We start from the raw sequence: 16,516 nt of genomic DNA, 5'->3' as shown, positions 1-16,516 counted from the left end.
GTATGGGCTTCAAGATGTGAGGGAGATGGGACTGTCTCCTCATGGCAGCTGCCAAAGGGATGGCTGGGGAGGTGCATTGCTTTGAAAGCTGGGATATGTGTGCTTGTGCATGAGATTATTTTTGCTTGTGAGAGAAAGGAAGGCCCTTTTGGTGGAGGGAAGAGCCAGGTCGCAGTGCCTAGACAAGACGGCTCTTTTTTTACTCTGCTGCAATAGGCTTTTTGTCTGAAAGTCTGCTGGAAAGGGGTATAGCAGGCCAGATGGTTTGAGGCAGGTACTGGGACATTTGGGAAGCTGCTACATAAAGAGTGAAAGACACCTGTGAATTCTGTAAAACATAGTAACTAGTGATAGGCAAATCAGCCTGCTTAATTTCTTGTTTTATTTCTCTCTCTCTCTTTTTTTTTTTTCTCCCCTTCCTCCCCTCCTCATTGCTCTGGGGCCCTCCAGTCCATTCCCCTGCATCTGGTGGCTTATTTCCCTACAGATGTCATCTTGGCAGTAACTCATGTCTGAGCACCTCCCTTGGGGAACTTGAGTGCTGCTTAAGTGTTTTTTTCTTTCCTTAATATCAGGGCACCTGATTTTTTATTTTAATTTTTTTAAATTTTATGTATACTTTTAGGCGATTGCTCTTTATAAATAAATTTAAAGTTTAATAGTGGGGGATGCTATAAGACACACAGATCTGGAGAGGACGATCCCTTAGCCACATGCCAGGCCAGCCTGGGTAAATGAATCAGGCAGAGGGGCTGCACAGCTTGCCCACCAACTCACCTCAGCTCCAGGGTCAGGAGCTCAGCTGTGGTCTGATATGTCTGCTAATCTCTTTAATTAGGAAAGGAGGAGTGAGGCATGGATATATATTACTTTTAGTTTTGTTAAAGTATCCCTGGTTTCGAGATGGGGTGGTGACAGGACTGTGCTAGGAATATGGTCAGTTTAGGGTCCCTGAAGCTTTGCAGGCTTGGAAGATGAAGTACAAACAAGAGGAAGGGAATCCCAGAGCAACGCTGGTACAATGTAGTCAGGTGATAATGAATACATAGCTTGTTTGTTCCATCTTTTCTTAACTATCTCCTGAGACAAATATCATAGGGAGCGGACTAAGAGGCTGCTCTTTGGATGTGTGCTGAGTTTATAGATTTGAGCCCCCTCTGATGGCATCCAGTGCCTCACAAAGGTGTTAACAACTGTGCAATGTGGGTTTAAAATGCTGCCACGTCAGATCAGAGGGGTTTTACACTCCTTTGGCACAGAGGTGGTAGAAACACGTAGTGCAGAGGCCTCCAGGAACTTTACAGTACTTGAGGTCTTTGTATATACAACAGTTGATGCAGCTGCATGCAGAAATGCCTCCTGACTTGGAAATGAGATCCTGTCACAGTGTCATCCTGATGGGACACCAAAGCAGGACCCGTGTCAGAGAGACTTTGCAGGAAGCCTGCATGGCATCTAAGAGCTGATTTATTTATTATTATTTTTAATTAAAACCAGTGAGCACGTGGAGCTGCAGTTCAGTCCTGTAGCCTAGACCTGGCCTGGGGAAGTCTCAAAGCTGTGATGAGAAAGAGAAAAAAAGGAAATCCCAAAGTGGATATAGCGTCAGGAAACTCCTGAGAAGTGGTGTGCTTAAGGCAAAGTTTGGAGAGGCAGTTTATATAGGCAACTTGGTTTGTTTTCTGTACTTCATTTTAGGGGCCAGGTGACATTTGCAGCATATAATCTTTAGCTGTTCAGGATGTCAATATTGGTACTGTCATATACAAACAAGGGTGAGACCTAGCTAGAAACTGCAGCCTGTCACTAACCGAGTGCTTTAACTGGATGGTTACATGGAGCTATAACCTCAGGGTTGTACAAAAGCCCTTCACAAAACAGAACTGGCATCTCAGCGTTAATCTAGTGCTTCAGGATGGGCAGTGTGAAAACAGCCTTGACACAATATCCATTAAACCCCCACTTCCTGGCTAAGTGGTGTCTCAGCTCCCACCCCAAAAAAGACTCTCGGGAGGGAGGGCAGCTGTTCTGTACTGGAAGCTGAACTCTGGTGTGGCAGCAAGTTTTGGGTTTCTGTCTGGGAAGCCGATTTCCTTCAAGGACCAGCCAAGATGTAAAATGGGTGCAACCTGAATGTTGTCTCAACTGTTGTAGGTTTTTTTAGCCTTCTCCCCCGCCCCCTTTTTAAAAATTTTTCATTCTTCCTAGGGCTATTTTTGAGTTTTCCTCTTTTCTGGAATATAGGGGCTGAGTGCCTTTAGAACAGGTGGCATTTCAGGTCTGGCAGGAAAGGGGTAACTGGCTATCCTGCAAAGAAGTCATCCCACCTGCATTCCTCTTCCAAAGAAATGCAGCCCTGTCTGCTGGTCCAGAAGATGGAGTGCATAATATATTCATTTTCTATATAAAGCCAAGCAATAATATACATGAATAAATATATATATAGTGTATATAAATATATACACAAAACACGCATACGCACCATCATTTTACTTTATACTTAATTCTGGAGTAGGAATGCACTAGTCTTTCAACTCTGTGGAAGCGTACACCAGGAAATGATGGGAACTGAAAGAAGGATGTGGATTAGTTCAACAAAATAACCCCCAAAGCAGAGCGGTTGCTCTCTGTAAATTCATCATGACAACAGATACCCTGTGGCTGCCAACACCCCTTGAAACCTCTTGTGTTTCTCCAGTGGTCTCACTTAGTTGCTCAACAGGCACAGTGCAGTGTAGGTTGTGAAGTCTGATGGAATCACGAGGGAGCAGACCACAAGCAGGATTTCCAGGCAGGTAGAAATTTAGTTTTAGTCTGCACTTTCTGGTGAAGTTCGCTTCCTCTCCCTGCTAGTTGGAAATACTGGGGAACTGCAAGTTCAGAGGACTCAATAAAAAGGACTAGTAAGTGAGATGAAGCTGTCAAAGCTCTCATGGCTCTTCCTCTCCTGGCTTCCAGAGCTTGTAGGGTTTGCAGCTGTGGGGCACTTTCACTAATGTCTTGGCCCTCAGGCCCTTGGAATTACATCTGAGGACTTCTTCTTTATGAATCCCAGATTTCTTATACCTCTGACACCATAGCCCCAAAGAAGACTCTTGGAGTCTTAAGGCCAGGAATTTTGTTTAGAGGGAACCAGAGCTCCCAGCGCTTTCTCGCTGTGCTGTATAAGCCTGATGACTCTGGTCTGGCCACTTCCACCAAATCTGTTTAAAGCCAGAGTCCAAGAGTCTCTGCCTCTGAGACCCACGGCTGGGAAATCCTGTATTTTGATTTTCTGCAAGTGAATCAAGACAGAGCTGCACTTTAGATTTCCACTGTCCAATAGCTGCTGGAACAAGACTCCTTGGATCTGTGGCAGACCATAGGGCAGATTGTTTGTTGAAACAGATTTCTAGGTCTGGATTAAAATTGCTGGATGGATGAATGGGGTTTGGCACTCAGGACCCTGGAGGCTGTCTGCACACTGCAGCTCTGCTTCACTCTCCAAAGGTCTGCACTGCTATTGCTCTTCCTTGCTAGCAAGGAAGCTGCTTTGGAGTAGGTGAAAATGAATTGTGAGTTGAGGTATTTTCATGAGACTGGGCTTAACAAACTGGCACTTGCTGACAGCATGTTATTTCATCAGAAACTACTGATCAGCAGTATTTTGCAGTTTGAGTCAATGTGGCAAAGTCAATATTGGATATCGGATTTTACTTGGAAACCGACAACTATTTATGGTATTACAGCAATTGCTTTCTCTCTGCTCCTAGCTAAACTAGAATTTATTGTCCAGAAGATCTTGGGCATACAGGTTTTAATACATTCTCTTGGGATCCTGTGAGTAATGTTGGGAATGATCTCACAAGACGACACTGCTGCCTTCGGGGAAGTGCAGTGGAAAGGAATAATAATAATCTCAGCTCTTGTAGCTTCTATCACTTGAAAGCCAGAAGTACTTTAAATACTATAAATAATTAAACCTTCTAACTCTATGAAGCAGAGAAGATGCATCTCTGTCTTTCTGATGAGGAGAATAAGGCGAAGGGTGAGGAAGAAAACAATGGTGTTTACACTTTCAGAAATGCTTATTGATTTTAGATGGTGATATGAGTGATTCAAACAAGACTTCACTTGTTGTGGTTCATTCCCTCTATGATTTCAAGATTTAAAACCAGATACCTAACAGTGTGAATACAAGTGAACTAAGAGGTAGGAAGGATGGATCAAAAATCTAACAGTGCTCTAAGTGAGGAATGGAATGACTGTGGGAGCCACAGAGGTCAAAAAATGGATTAGAATAAGTGATGGATAGAAAAGCAGAGAAAGGTAGTAGACTAGGGCATATATTGTGGCTCGAAGGAAGTTAAGTTGGAATATGGCAATTCTGGATTTTCATTTATACTAAGCACACTTATGCTGTTTTAAAAGTGTAAACTGACCTTAACGCTTAAGTAACTTACGGCTACACTTTGTCCATACTATTTATATTTATCTATAGGTAGAGTATTCTTTATTATGACCGCCACCTGTTTTTGATGGTTGTTCTCTCTTACTCTTTCTACTAATGCTTTCCTTCCTTGCTGCAAATGTAAGCTGTAGTGACTTTTGTGTAAAGGAGACATGGCCCAAAGGAGCTGAGCTGTTACCCGTGGAAAGCAGTGGTGGAGCTGGGCTGGGAGGAGTCAGGAGCTGGTGTATCCTTATATGCGTTGGCTGGCATGTGGGGGAATGAACAGCCAGGTGAGCTATTGAAAAAAGTGACTGAAACGACCAGCATAAATGAATCTGAGAAGCTGGAGAAGACAGAGCACAGAAGAAATAAATGCATGGAAGTGGTATTCAGCTGAACCAAACCTAATCTGTTTGCTTGCATTGGATTTGGCTCTGTCCTGAAGCATCGATAGCCAGTGACTATCTGTGGTTCAGAAGTGGCTTTGCCTATCTATGTTTCCATTATTGCAACTCTATAAATATGATTGAGAGCTGAGTGGAGGGAGAGGTCAGTGTCTGCTGGGCTGGTTTTCTCCAGCGGGGAAAGCTTTCTGGATGCTATTGATTGAAGGTCTCAGTAAGATGAATCGGCCCTGACCTGTCATACAATCGCAGGCACAGCATGGTCTGGTGCACAGCACTAATGTACTGTGAAAGCATATTGTATCCAGTGGCTTGATGACTGGTGCCTTACTGGTCATTGAACTTGGGGAGGGAAAGATACAGAGAGGGGAGAGTGTTGGGTAGGGAGCGTAAAGAGGGAAATGAAGAAACAGGAAAAGGAGAAGAAAAATGAAACCACAAAAATATATCCTGATTTGCAGTTGGCAGTTCTCCCTTCATCTTGGCTTTCGTATTTACTGTAAGGATGAAGTTTTTCTAAAAGGATGAGTGTTTTGGGAGATGCTTCTGGATTGGGAGTGTACAACTCCAAACATCTTGAATGTCATTCTTTAGTGTCACACATTGGGTTTCCCTTGTTACCTCTTCTAGTTAGACTTTTTGTTTGTTTGTTTTTCTGTAAGGAGTGGTGACAAGAACATAAAAGTCCTTTATGGAGAATCAGAGTGAGAAAGAGGAAGGGACAAAGGAGAGGCAATTTCAAGGAAGGACACTCACAATAAGGTTTTCTGGGCACTCATCGGTGTCTTCTAGTGGCTTGACCAGAGCCAGCTTTTGACCCCTTTTGGTTCTGATTGATGTGGCGTGCTGAAAACACCTCTTGGTCTCTATTACTGCCAGATTAATTCACTGTCCTATTTCATGCAAGGCTGGCATTCTCATGGGGTCCCTTGGTGACTAAACTCCATTTACCAAAATGCTGCATACCAGTGGAAATCAAGAGGTCACAAAGCTCCTGATGGATACTGGCAGTGTGCAAAACAAGGTCCATCAGAGTCTGTAGCGCTGAGGCTTTGCCATGGACCAGCTCACAGGATGCATTTTCTCCTCTCCACCCTGCTGCTTCCACTTAGTGGCTTCTTTGCCCTCCCCTCTCACCTTGGTGTTTCAGACATCAAGCTGCCTTCTCTGCCATTTCTGCTGTCTGTTACATCTTTATGAGGGCTTGCTCAGGTCTGGTGAGCTCTGGAACTCTGCTTAGGGCTGTTCAGGATTTGCTGTAAAGGTGCAACAATGAGCAGAGACAGTGTAGCGAGTTTCTCCTAGCTTCCCCTTGCTTCATGGGCTGCAAGACTGAAACATGCAGCCTTGAAGATCTTTTCTAAGGGATAGGCAGATATTTCTTTTAAAGCTTTATCACATCTCATACTTGGGAGACAGGCAGCAACCTGGATGGCTATATCCACAAACTGCAAATGGAGTTTAAGGCTGCTTCCCTCTAGTTCAGGTGCTCTTTTTGGGATTCTCAGTAATGTAGAAGAAGGAATCAATCTTTTCCTAAAAAAAAAAGAAAAATAGTATTTTCTTTCCCACTTTTAGTATGGTTTGAGAAACCTTTGTGATTTGGCTTTTACATTGTTTATATCTGGCATCTAAAGAACTTAAGACTGTCTCAATGCGAGACTTCTGAGTAACCCATGGGGTTTCAGTGCTGGCATGGTGTTTGGCAGCTGCCTTCAGGAGACAGTGCAGTCTCCATCTGCTTGCTCTCTGTTTTCCCTTCAAGGGGACTGAACAGGTACTGATTGAACAGGATGTAGGGACTGAACAGGTACTGAGTGAGGTGCATGAGAGAGTCTGGGGAATGGGAAAGTCCAACCTTGGAAGTAAAAATTTCTCCTAATTTTTTAAATGTTGAAATTCAATATGACAATCTGGCGATGCACAAAATGCAGAGTTGATTAAGGTTGAATAGAAAACTGCAAATTAATACAGCAATAATGAGAAATGCCGAAGATGTGCTTCTCCAAATCATCCAAGCACAGTTAAATGTGTGTTTCTCATGGATATTAATGAATTGGAGGTATTTAAATCCCCAGCTCTTGGAAACTGCAGTTTTTAATGTCCTCATGTTATTAATGTGCTGTTGACTCCTGCTTGGAAACGAAATCTGGAAGTGGAGAACTGAGCAATGAAGGAAGGGATTGCAGCATGGATTACTGAATTTTTCCAGTTTGATTTAACTGGTGAAATGAATGTTCTGGATGCAGTATTCTGTCTGTCTAAACCTTGTCTTGCACTCCAAGAGAGAAAACTGCTTTCAACCATGCTGAAATCCCTTTGGAGGGGCCACGCGTGCACATGCCCTTTGCTTTGCATGATCTTGCTTTGAATCTGGGTCTGATTCTGAGATGGGGCAGATCACAGTCAGAAATGGGAAATAGTGCATGTCTGTAAGCTTTGAAGCCCTTGTTTCAAATGGAGCATGTACAGAGCAACAGATGTGGCAACTGAACCCTCCAGGTGGTGAGGATATTTCAGTCTCTGGCAGGGAGAGCCTGTCTCATCCCTCTAAACTTGTCCAAGTGGGATGCTGGGGGTTGGTGTGAGGTCCTGGCAGGGGAACGGTGGCTCCAGACTGGCTCTGCAAGCGAGGCTTGCAGAGAGCGATGGCCGTGCCAAGTCTCTATGCCCTGGCATTTAGAAGTTGGCACCGGGCAATGCCAGACTGACCTGCTGTCTTGTTTAATGGCTTTTGTGTGTGTGACACTGGTTCCCGCAGCCCTGCACGTGTATGCCAGCCTGGGTAAGCAGGTCAGACTTGCTCCTGCTCTTCCTTGCTCAGCCGTTACCTTCATGCTCCCTCCCTCATCCTGCACAGCACCCAAGGGGACTCAACTTATGAGAAGGGATGAACACAGCTGAACTTCTGCTGTAGCAGAGGGGAGTCCCAAGGGTGATCAGATAACCATCGACAAGCATTTTCAGGGTGGAATCGGTGAGTTGAGAGGGAGAAATTGTTTAGACTGAATGAAGGAGATATTGTCGAAGTAACAGGATAGCTGAGGAAAGGGAAAATTTGGGCTGAGTTTAGGGAAACATTTCTAAATGTGAGCCTGGGAGCCATCTCCTAGCAGTAGTAATCCTGCTGTTCATGTCTTTTTAGAGCAGGTAGTGTGCTAAAGCAATGCCATAGACATCAATCCTGAAGTGTCTGGGGGAGGGGCAAGACTATTAAGCAGAGGATTTTAATTTATAATTTCCATGAATCACTTGGTGTTGGTCTCAACAGAAGCTTGCAGGCTGTGGCTGTATCAGCTATCACTCGTGATATGTAAAATGTGTGGGTGGGAGGAAGTGGGAAGGACACTGGGAACTTACCCCTGGGCAAGCTTACAATAATGAGACATAGTTCTTCATCTGTTGGGAATGATCTGGGTCTAATTGATGATCAAAGCACTCTTTGTACTGCCTTAAGAGTAGGGAGAGAATTGCTCTTCTCCTTTGCATGGGGCAGAAAAAGGGGAAGCACTTATCCTTGGATAGACCTGTTGGATGGACAGCGGCAAGCTAGCCATCAGAGATGGGGAGACGTGCCCAAGCCAGGGGGAAGCTTGTACCTGGTTCAGTAAAGAACAGCTTCAAAGAAAATAAACAGAAAATAGAACTAAACATATGTGCTACTCACCTCACAATGCCTATGGAAGGAAAGCTAACAGTGAGGTAATGAGATAGCCCCAAGGGCTTTGAAGGCTTTGGCTGTGTGATGCAATCCCAAAAGAAGAAAGCTGACTTGGGAGAAGTAAGGAAAAAGAAGCAGCTTTTTGTGAGTTAGATAGAAATGAGTCAGTGGGACAGTGTTGGCATGGACAAAGGTACATGTTGAAGAGACCTTGGAGAGAAGTTTCTACCACTGCCAAAGGAACGTTTGTATATCAGGTTGAGAATATAAGTGATGTTCAAAGGTAGTTAAAATAAACTATACCACACCAGCTTTCATCTAAGAGTACTGAAATGATCTTGCAGGATTGTTTACTCAGCATCACCATAATGAACCATTTTGGTCCAGGTGCTGGACTGCTCTTGCATTCATCGCTGTGCACAGACTTTCCAATGTCTCTGGTCTCTGTCATCTTCCTTCTCTGAGTGTATGGAGATTTTCCTGCAGCAGCATTCATTCTGTTTATCAGCACCTGAAGTGTGCAGGTGCTTCCAAGACATATCCATCGTGCCCCAGATCCATCCCTCTCTTCTTTGTCTCTGTTTACAAAATTCCTGGAACAACAGGGCTGTGAGCCAGAAGATTTATGGGCACTTATTACCTGGTAAGCAGTACTATGGGGAACAGCAGCATTTGACAGTGTTTAAAGCAGTGTTAGAACAGGAGGAATGCTTCTTCAGAGGTACACAATATGCAGTGTGTCTGGATTGGGAGAATGGCAGTAACCATGAGAATGCTAGGTAGTCCTAAGATGAAATTTGGCCTCCAAATATTAGGGAGTTGGAGAAACATAATCATAAATTACGGTGTGATTTATAGCTTTAAGCCTCGGGTCTTAAGAGTAATGGTTTGTGGGGTTGCAATCAGTCCTGGGCCTTTCTTTGTGTAGGTCTTCTTATACCTCCTGCAGTTTAACTGTAAAGCAGGTAGTAGACAAAAAGATTATGCACTAGTCTTCTGCTGTTGGTAAACTCAGAAATAGTTTTCTTCTTTGGTCTGGACATAAAACTATTTCCTTGCCAGACTGCCCAGTAATATGTCTAGTGCAATGTCAACTTCCCTACTGCTGCTTCTAGTGTACTTGGTATTCCCTGATGGCGTGTTGAATAACAGGGACAAAGCACCTGCCAGCTTTGTAGGGTATCTTACAGGTGAGATGGATTTCTTCATACCCTCAAGTAGTACCTGAAACTCAAGGATTGCTTTGTGAATAATTTGTCTGACACTGCTCAAACTGTACAAGAAATGAAGCCAATGTGAATTAAGATTTTGTCAAAGATGAACAAATACCAAAAGGTAAGGCAACACTGTTGGCTAACACCATGTGTCTTTAGGTAGTGGTGGGACTGAGGGTGGTCTTGACTCCTGAAATTAGGCTAGTGATCAGGGATGAGAGCAGGACTGGGGATTAACATTGCAGTTGGTGCAGATGCAAAATTAGCTGTCAAATTCAGATTCTGTGGCTTGAATTTCTGTAACTGGTGCCTGGACTCATCAGAGATCCCAGTGAGCAGAGCCCAGAAAGCACTGCCATATGAACTTCCCTAAGGCCCTTCAAGGAAGTACTGGAGAGGGAGGCTGTAGGTAGATGATGCTGCTCTTCCTCCAGTATGGAGCCAGTGTTCCTGTGAAGTTCCCTTTGCTGTTGCGTGATGTTCAGCATCTTGTCCCAAGCATCCTCTTCCTCCTTATTAGGAAAGCTGCCTTCCAGACAGCTTTATTTTTTCTGGGACTGCAGTATTGCAGGTCTTCCTTTCTTTTTGCTGTTTTGAGCTTGGAGATAGGATTTTAGGGGCCGGCAAATACCCTTCCAGAGGGCTATTGTACAAGGCTGCCCGCACAGTTGCAGCAGAAGGAAGTACCAGCTTTGGCATGTGACAGAACTGCCCCCAGACTCCTGGGACCAGCCCATGTTCTGCCTCAGTTTCTTTATCTGACCTGAAGATTGCCTGGCTTTGCTATACACTGCCGGAGTAGTACTTTATTTGCAGTTAGCCTGGTTGAACGCACAGTGACCTATTTGTGTACTTTCTGTATTTTGAAATATCATCCAGAAATATCTCTAAATGCTGAGCTGTATTTTGCCTGTGCAGCCTAATAGTCTTCTATTAATACTTATCTTAGATCTGATCCACATAAAAATGCAGTGTCAAATAAGGTTCTTATGATATTTTTAAGCAATCTAACCTTTGGTCCTGGACAAATTCCAATCTGAATAATTACTGTCTGACTACCTATATACCTCTTGCATTTTCAATTGAAGAAGTTAGCTTTCCCTTCCCATTTTAACAGTGATTGTGTAACATTGCTCTGCAGTACTAAGTCGCTGCTGCATTCCTCTACAATGGTGGATATGTTTTATTGGTAAGTAAATTGAGATTATGGAGGTATAATGGTTTTATAGGCATGTTTATACCTAAATATAGATATGTCTGTAAACCCACTTTGTCTAGTGGCTCTGTCATATATTATTTTCCAGGGAGTAAGGGACAATGTAATAGTGTGGAGTAACGTGTAAAGGATTTTATTTGCCAGACTAGAGTTTGGGGTTTGCTAAATTGTTTTGGAGTGGAAAAATCAGAGAAAAGGACTCACATACTGTATTGCCCCACACGACCACCAAGGTAAAACCTGCTCATGTAAAATACTTTGTAATAAAATATACTGACACATTTAAAAATTGTTCTTGACTGTTGAAATTAGACTGTAGCAATATTAAAGTTACTTGAAACAACTAAGGGTAAATGCCCTGTTTTACAGCTGCAACCTTGTCTGGTGCTTGTGATTTCCTCCATATGTATTTGTAAATATTCACTGAAAAAAAAGAATACCACTCTGGAGGAGTTCTACAAGCTGTCTCCAGTGCTTCCTTGATTGGGTACCTCAAACTTTTGCATTTGAACAGTGTAGAAATTAATAGATAAAACTTGCTGTTTATGCAAAAAACATTTTCACAGTAGTTCTTGGGTCACCTTAATCTGATAATAAGTCTGTGGTGGTTCACGTTTTCCTCTCCTCTACTAGCACATGTTCAAAAGGGGCTTGTAGTGAGCCAGACCAAAGGAGGAAAGAGAAGTGCTGGGACATCTGTCCCTTTCTCAAACAGCTGTCACTTGCATGTAAGCAGAAGTGTGGATACTGGCTACTCCTCTTGGGTAGAAGTCACCTCCAAGGAGGGTAGGGAAGGGGTTGAAGCACCATGAAAGCCCCTGTTGTGGTCTTAGAGCAGCTCAGCTCTGCACTGTGAATCTGCTCCTGCCTCGTGGGAATATGCTGGCACTGAATGGTGGAAGCCACCCCTCAGCTGATGGGATGCTGTCAGCCCTGGATCGGGTGTGGTTTATTTGAATTCCCATACCTTATCACATTCCCAGGTCCCATCTTACCAGCACCTGGTTCCTCCTTATTTCCTCAGAAGAATACTGGTCCTTGGCACGTGGACTGCCCATGGAACACTTGAAACACACGATGAGCATGACAAAAGTGTAACGTGTGAATGAGAGATGAAGGTAGAGGTGTCTTGGGTGGCACAAAACAAGCTGCCTGAGCATTGTACTGTCTGAACCAGCTAATGGACGAGGATCTAAACTGGATATGTCAGGTTGGCTGTGGAAGCACTGATGACCTCGTCTTTGCATTAGCTTCTTCCTAGTCCCGGCTGTTTCCTGCATAAATGGCCAAATGCTGAGGATCTGGCAGTGTATAGAAAACTCCATCATTGTGTATTGAATGGAAAGTTCTCTCCTGGGAGTACAACCCATGAGCTAGGCACCCAGCAGATTTGCACTTAAAATCCTCTTCAGGATCTGGGACCTTTTCTGCTGCTTGGAGGTAGATGCCTGAGATTTATTGGCTTTGATGCATGTGAAGAGTAGGGAATGGGTTTCTTGGCGAGCAATTTTCCCAGTGGGGGAACTATGTGTTTGGGCATGAAAGCAGACAGCTGCCACAATCACCTGCATAGCTCCTGCATCACTGCTATCCAAGCCCTGGGTTAGAAGGCCCAGTAAAGTATTCCTGGTGGGAAAGGGACTGGGAAAAATCTACACTCTGCTCCCTGGGCATCACAGCTAGCTATTGCCTAACCAAGCGTTAATCTACTGTGTGAGACTATGCAGAAGGATCACAGGAGACATATTTTAAAGAGAACAAATATAGCATTAAAGTGAGTGAGCAAGAGAGTGAGAGACAGAGAGCGTATAGAGTGCATTAAAGTTAATAAAGCATTGCAGGAATGGGGACTGCATTTCACTGTGAAGGAATCTAATTTAGTGACTCGTAATTGGAGGATAACAGTCCTGCTGGAATGAAGTTAGCTGTTCATTTTGCCAAACTCTCAAAGTCTCTTGGTTCTTCTTGTGAGCATCTTTCAGAAAGTGGATCCGTCAGAGAGTTTAGAATCGATTGGTGCATCACACCCGTGGTCCCTTTCAGCCTCCTAAGTGGATTTGGTTCTTCTGGTGCATATTTATTATCTATTTTATTATCTGCTTATTTATACAGTAATATCAATGCAGGATGTGCTCTCTCTGCTTCACATGACAATGAGGGAGCAGATGCTGAGCCTGTGTGTTCTCCTGGGCAGGGCAAGGTGGGACCCCATGTGCCCTTTCTCTAGGGGTGGCTGGTGCTAGGTAGGCCTGTTGGACAGACATCTGCTTTACCCAAAGTCGTGCTAGTCTTGTTCCTGCTGTGGTGGCTTTCTGTTCATCTGACAGAGACATGTGCAGCAGCCAGCAGTATGGAAGGGTCCAGTTTCTGGACCCCTTGATCAGAGGTGTAGTGCAAAGCAACACAGGGCTGGTGTATTTATTCCAAATGTGCCCGGCTGCGGAAGAACAGAGTTATGGGCATGGATAGCTAGCTGAGCAGGACCTTCTATGCTGAGGGGAAGTCTATTTCAGTTTGATGTGCCTGAAATCTCCCTGGAGCAGCAGCATGGCCCTGGGTGGGCACATTGAGCAGTGCTGCCTCCCTCCGGGGTGGTGGGCAGGCAGGGTGATGCTGATGTCCTCACACCAGAGGGAGTCTGAAATTTACACTGCATAGGTGCTGTAAGAATTAATTCATTACTGTTCGTAAAATGCTTTAAGAATGCAAACTGTTATAAAAAAGAGACTGAATAAAGAACTAGCTAGGAACAATCCCACAGGGAACAGTCGTGCTCAGGCAAAGGCTGGAGAGATGACCTCATCGGGTTTTTCCGTATTTACTGGGACGATTACAAAATAAAGTGGACGTGTTTAGGAAAAAGATCAGTGTAACATCCTTGGCTGTAGTAGCTGAGGGTGAACTTTTGTAAGCCCTGTGGGTGTTTTTGCTTCTGGGCAAAACCAGAATCATAGAATGGTTTGGGTTGGAAGAGACCTTAAAGATAATCCAGTTCCAACCCCCTGCCACGGACAGGGGCACCTTCCGCTAGACCAGACTGCTAGAAGTCCCATCCAGCCTGGCCCTGAACACCTCCAGGGATGGGGCATCCACAGCTTCTCTGGACAATCTGTTCCAATGCCTCACCACCCTCATTGTGAAGATTTTATTCCTTATATCTAATCTAAATCTACTCTCATTCAGTTTAAAGCCATTACTCCTTGTCCCATCGCTACATGCCCTTGTTACAAGTTTCTCTCCAAGTTTCTTTGAAGCCCTCTTTAGATACTGGAAGGCTGCTGTAAGGCCTCCATAGAGTCTTCTCTTCTCCACGCTGAAGAACCGCAATGCTCTCAGCCTTTCTTCATAGGAGAGAAACTCAAGCCCTTTAATCATCTTTGTGGCCTTCCTCTGGACTCGCTCCAACATGTCCATGCCCTTCTTATGTTGGGGGCTCCAGAACTGAATGCAGTACTCTGGATGGGGTCTTACAAGAGTAGAGTAGCGGGGAGAAACACCTTCCTTGACTTGCTGGTCACACTTCTGATGCAGCCCAGGATATAGTTGGGTGCAGATATGCATTGCTGAGTCACATTGAGCTTCTCATCAGCCAACACCCTAAGTTCTTCTCCTTGGGGCTGTGCTTAATGTATTCTCTGCCCAGCCTATATTTGTGCTTTGGATTGCCCTGAACCAAGTGCAGGACCTTGAACTTGGCCTTGTTGAACTTTGAGGCTTTGAGGTTCACATGGGCCCACCTCTCAAGCCTGTCAGGGTCCCTCTGGATGGCATCACTTCCTTCCAGTGCGTTGACGGCACCATACCGCTTGGTGTCATCAGCGGAATTGCTGAGGGTGCACTCGATCCCACCTTCCATGTTGTTGACAAGGATGTTAAACCTCACTGTTCCCAGTAACAATGCCTAAGGAACACCACTTGCCACCGGTCTCCACTTGGATATTGAGCCACAGACTGCAAGTTCTTTGAGTGTGACCATCCAACCAGTTCTTTGTCTACCAAGTGGTTGATCCATCAAATCTATGTTTCTCCAATGTAGTGACAAGAACGTTGTGTGGGACAGTGTTAAGTGCATTGCACAAGTCTAGACAAACAAGGTCAGTTTCTCTTGCCTTATCCACCAATGCTGTAACACTGTTGTAGAAGGCGCCAGATTCGTCAGGCACGATTTGCCCTTTGTGAAGCCATACTGGCTGCCACCAATCACCTCCTTATGATCCATGTGCTTCAGCACATGTTTCCGGGAGGATCTGCTCCATAATCTTGCTGGGCACAGAGGTGAGACTGACTGCCCTGTAGTTCCTTGGATCTTTCCTTTCTCCCTTTTTAAAAATAGGAGTTATGTTTCCCCCTTTCCAGTCAGTGGGAACTTCACCAAACTGCCATGACTTCTCAAATATGATGGATGGTGGCTTAGCAACCATCCACCAGTTCCTTCAGAACCCATGGATGCATCTCATCAGGTCCCGTTGGCTTGTGCACCTTCAGGTTCCTTAGATGGTCTTGCACCTGATCTTCTCCTACAGTGGGTGGTTGTTTTCCCAGTCCGTGATTTTGCCTTCTGTGACTTGAGCAGTGTGGCTTGAGCCCTTGCCAGTGAAGACTGAGAAAAAAGCTGGATCAGCTGGAATTCCTTTGTGCTGCTCCTCAAGTGCTTTTCTGCTGACCTGTGATCCTTCTCCAGGCTCTGGGCTTCTGTTGCTGGCACTGACATCAAACTGGTAGGAGTGGGATGGATTGAGGTTTCCTTGACACAGCAACTTTAGTTTAAAGCCCTCTTCACCAGACTGGCCAAGTCATAGGCTCTGTTTCTTTTGTGACAGATGGACCCCATCAGCGCCCAGTAGACTAAGTTTCTCAAAACAAATCTTACGGTCTAAGTAGCCTAACACTTGGCTGTGGCACCAGTCCTGTAACCATTTCTTGAGTTGCCAGATTCATCTTTCAAACCTCTTGCCTTTGACTAGGAGAATTGATGAAAAAACTACCCACGTTTCAGAGTCCCTTATAGTTGCTCCCAGGGCTCTGTAATCCTTCTTGATACACCCCGGACTTCTTCTGGGTGTATTGCTGGTGCCCACATGGAGCAGCTGCAGTGGATAATAACGGACTGTGTGAAGGTGGGTAGTCTCTCAGTGACATCCCTAACACGAGGCCCCTGAAAGCAGCACACTTCTCTAGAGAATGGGTCTGGTTGGCAGATGGGTGCCTTGGTACCTCTCAGGGGGAGTTGCCTACTATTAGCTGTCGTATGGGTTTGGAGGGAATGTCTTCCCCACACTACAGTAATCCAGTTTTGGCCATGACCCCCTGGGAAATTTTGTATTCTTGGCTTTTCAAAAGGAGATGAAGCTTGTATAGGTGAAAGGCATATGACTGACTGTACCACAGACTGGAGGTGTGTGTGTGTCCAGGTGGTAGGAAGGTTGCATGCAATGGATACACACAGACATCCAATGGCCTTGCCCTTGCAGAATGCCAAACTGATAATAAACACTAGTAATTGCTTTGTGTTGAGGGTGAGCACTCAGATGTGGGCTAGTCATAAGCAATTAGTTTCACAAAGGCAATTGATCACCTGTTGAAGTACAA

General features: G+C 44.8%; 1 protein-coding gene across 1 annotated transcript in view; it reads left to right on the top strand.

Moving 5' to 3' along the window:
- GRIN2B (glutamate ionotropic receptor NMDA type subunit 2B) overlaps positions 1-16,516 on the top strand; it is a 218,656-nt gene that overhangs the window by 22,439 nt on the left and 179,701 nt on the right. The window lies entirely within an intron of this gene.

This window comes from Phaenicophaeus curvirostris, chromosome 1 (genome assembly GCF_032191515.1).
Source record: "Phaenicophaeus curvirostris isolate KB17595 chromosome 1, BPBGC_Pcur_1.0, whole genome shotgun sequence".
In the NCBI taxonomy this organism is placed as follows: domain Eukaryota; kingdom Metazoa; phylum Chordata; class Aves; order Cuculiformes; family Cuculidae; genus Phaenicophaeus; species Phaenicophaeus curvirostris.
This window is presented reverse-complemented; position numbering and strand designations above follow the sequence as displayed.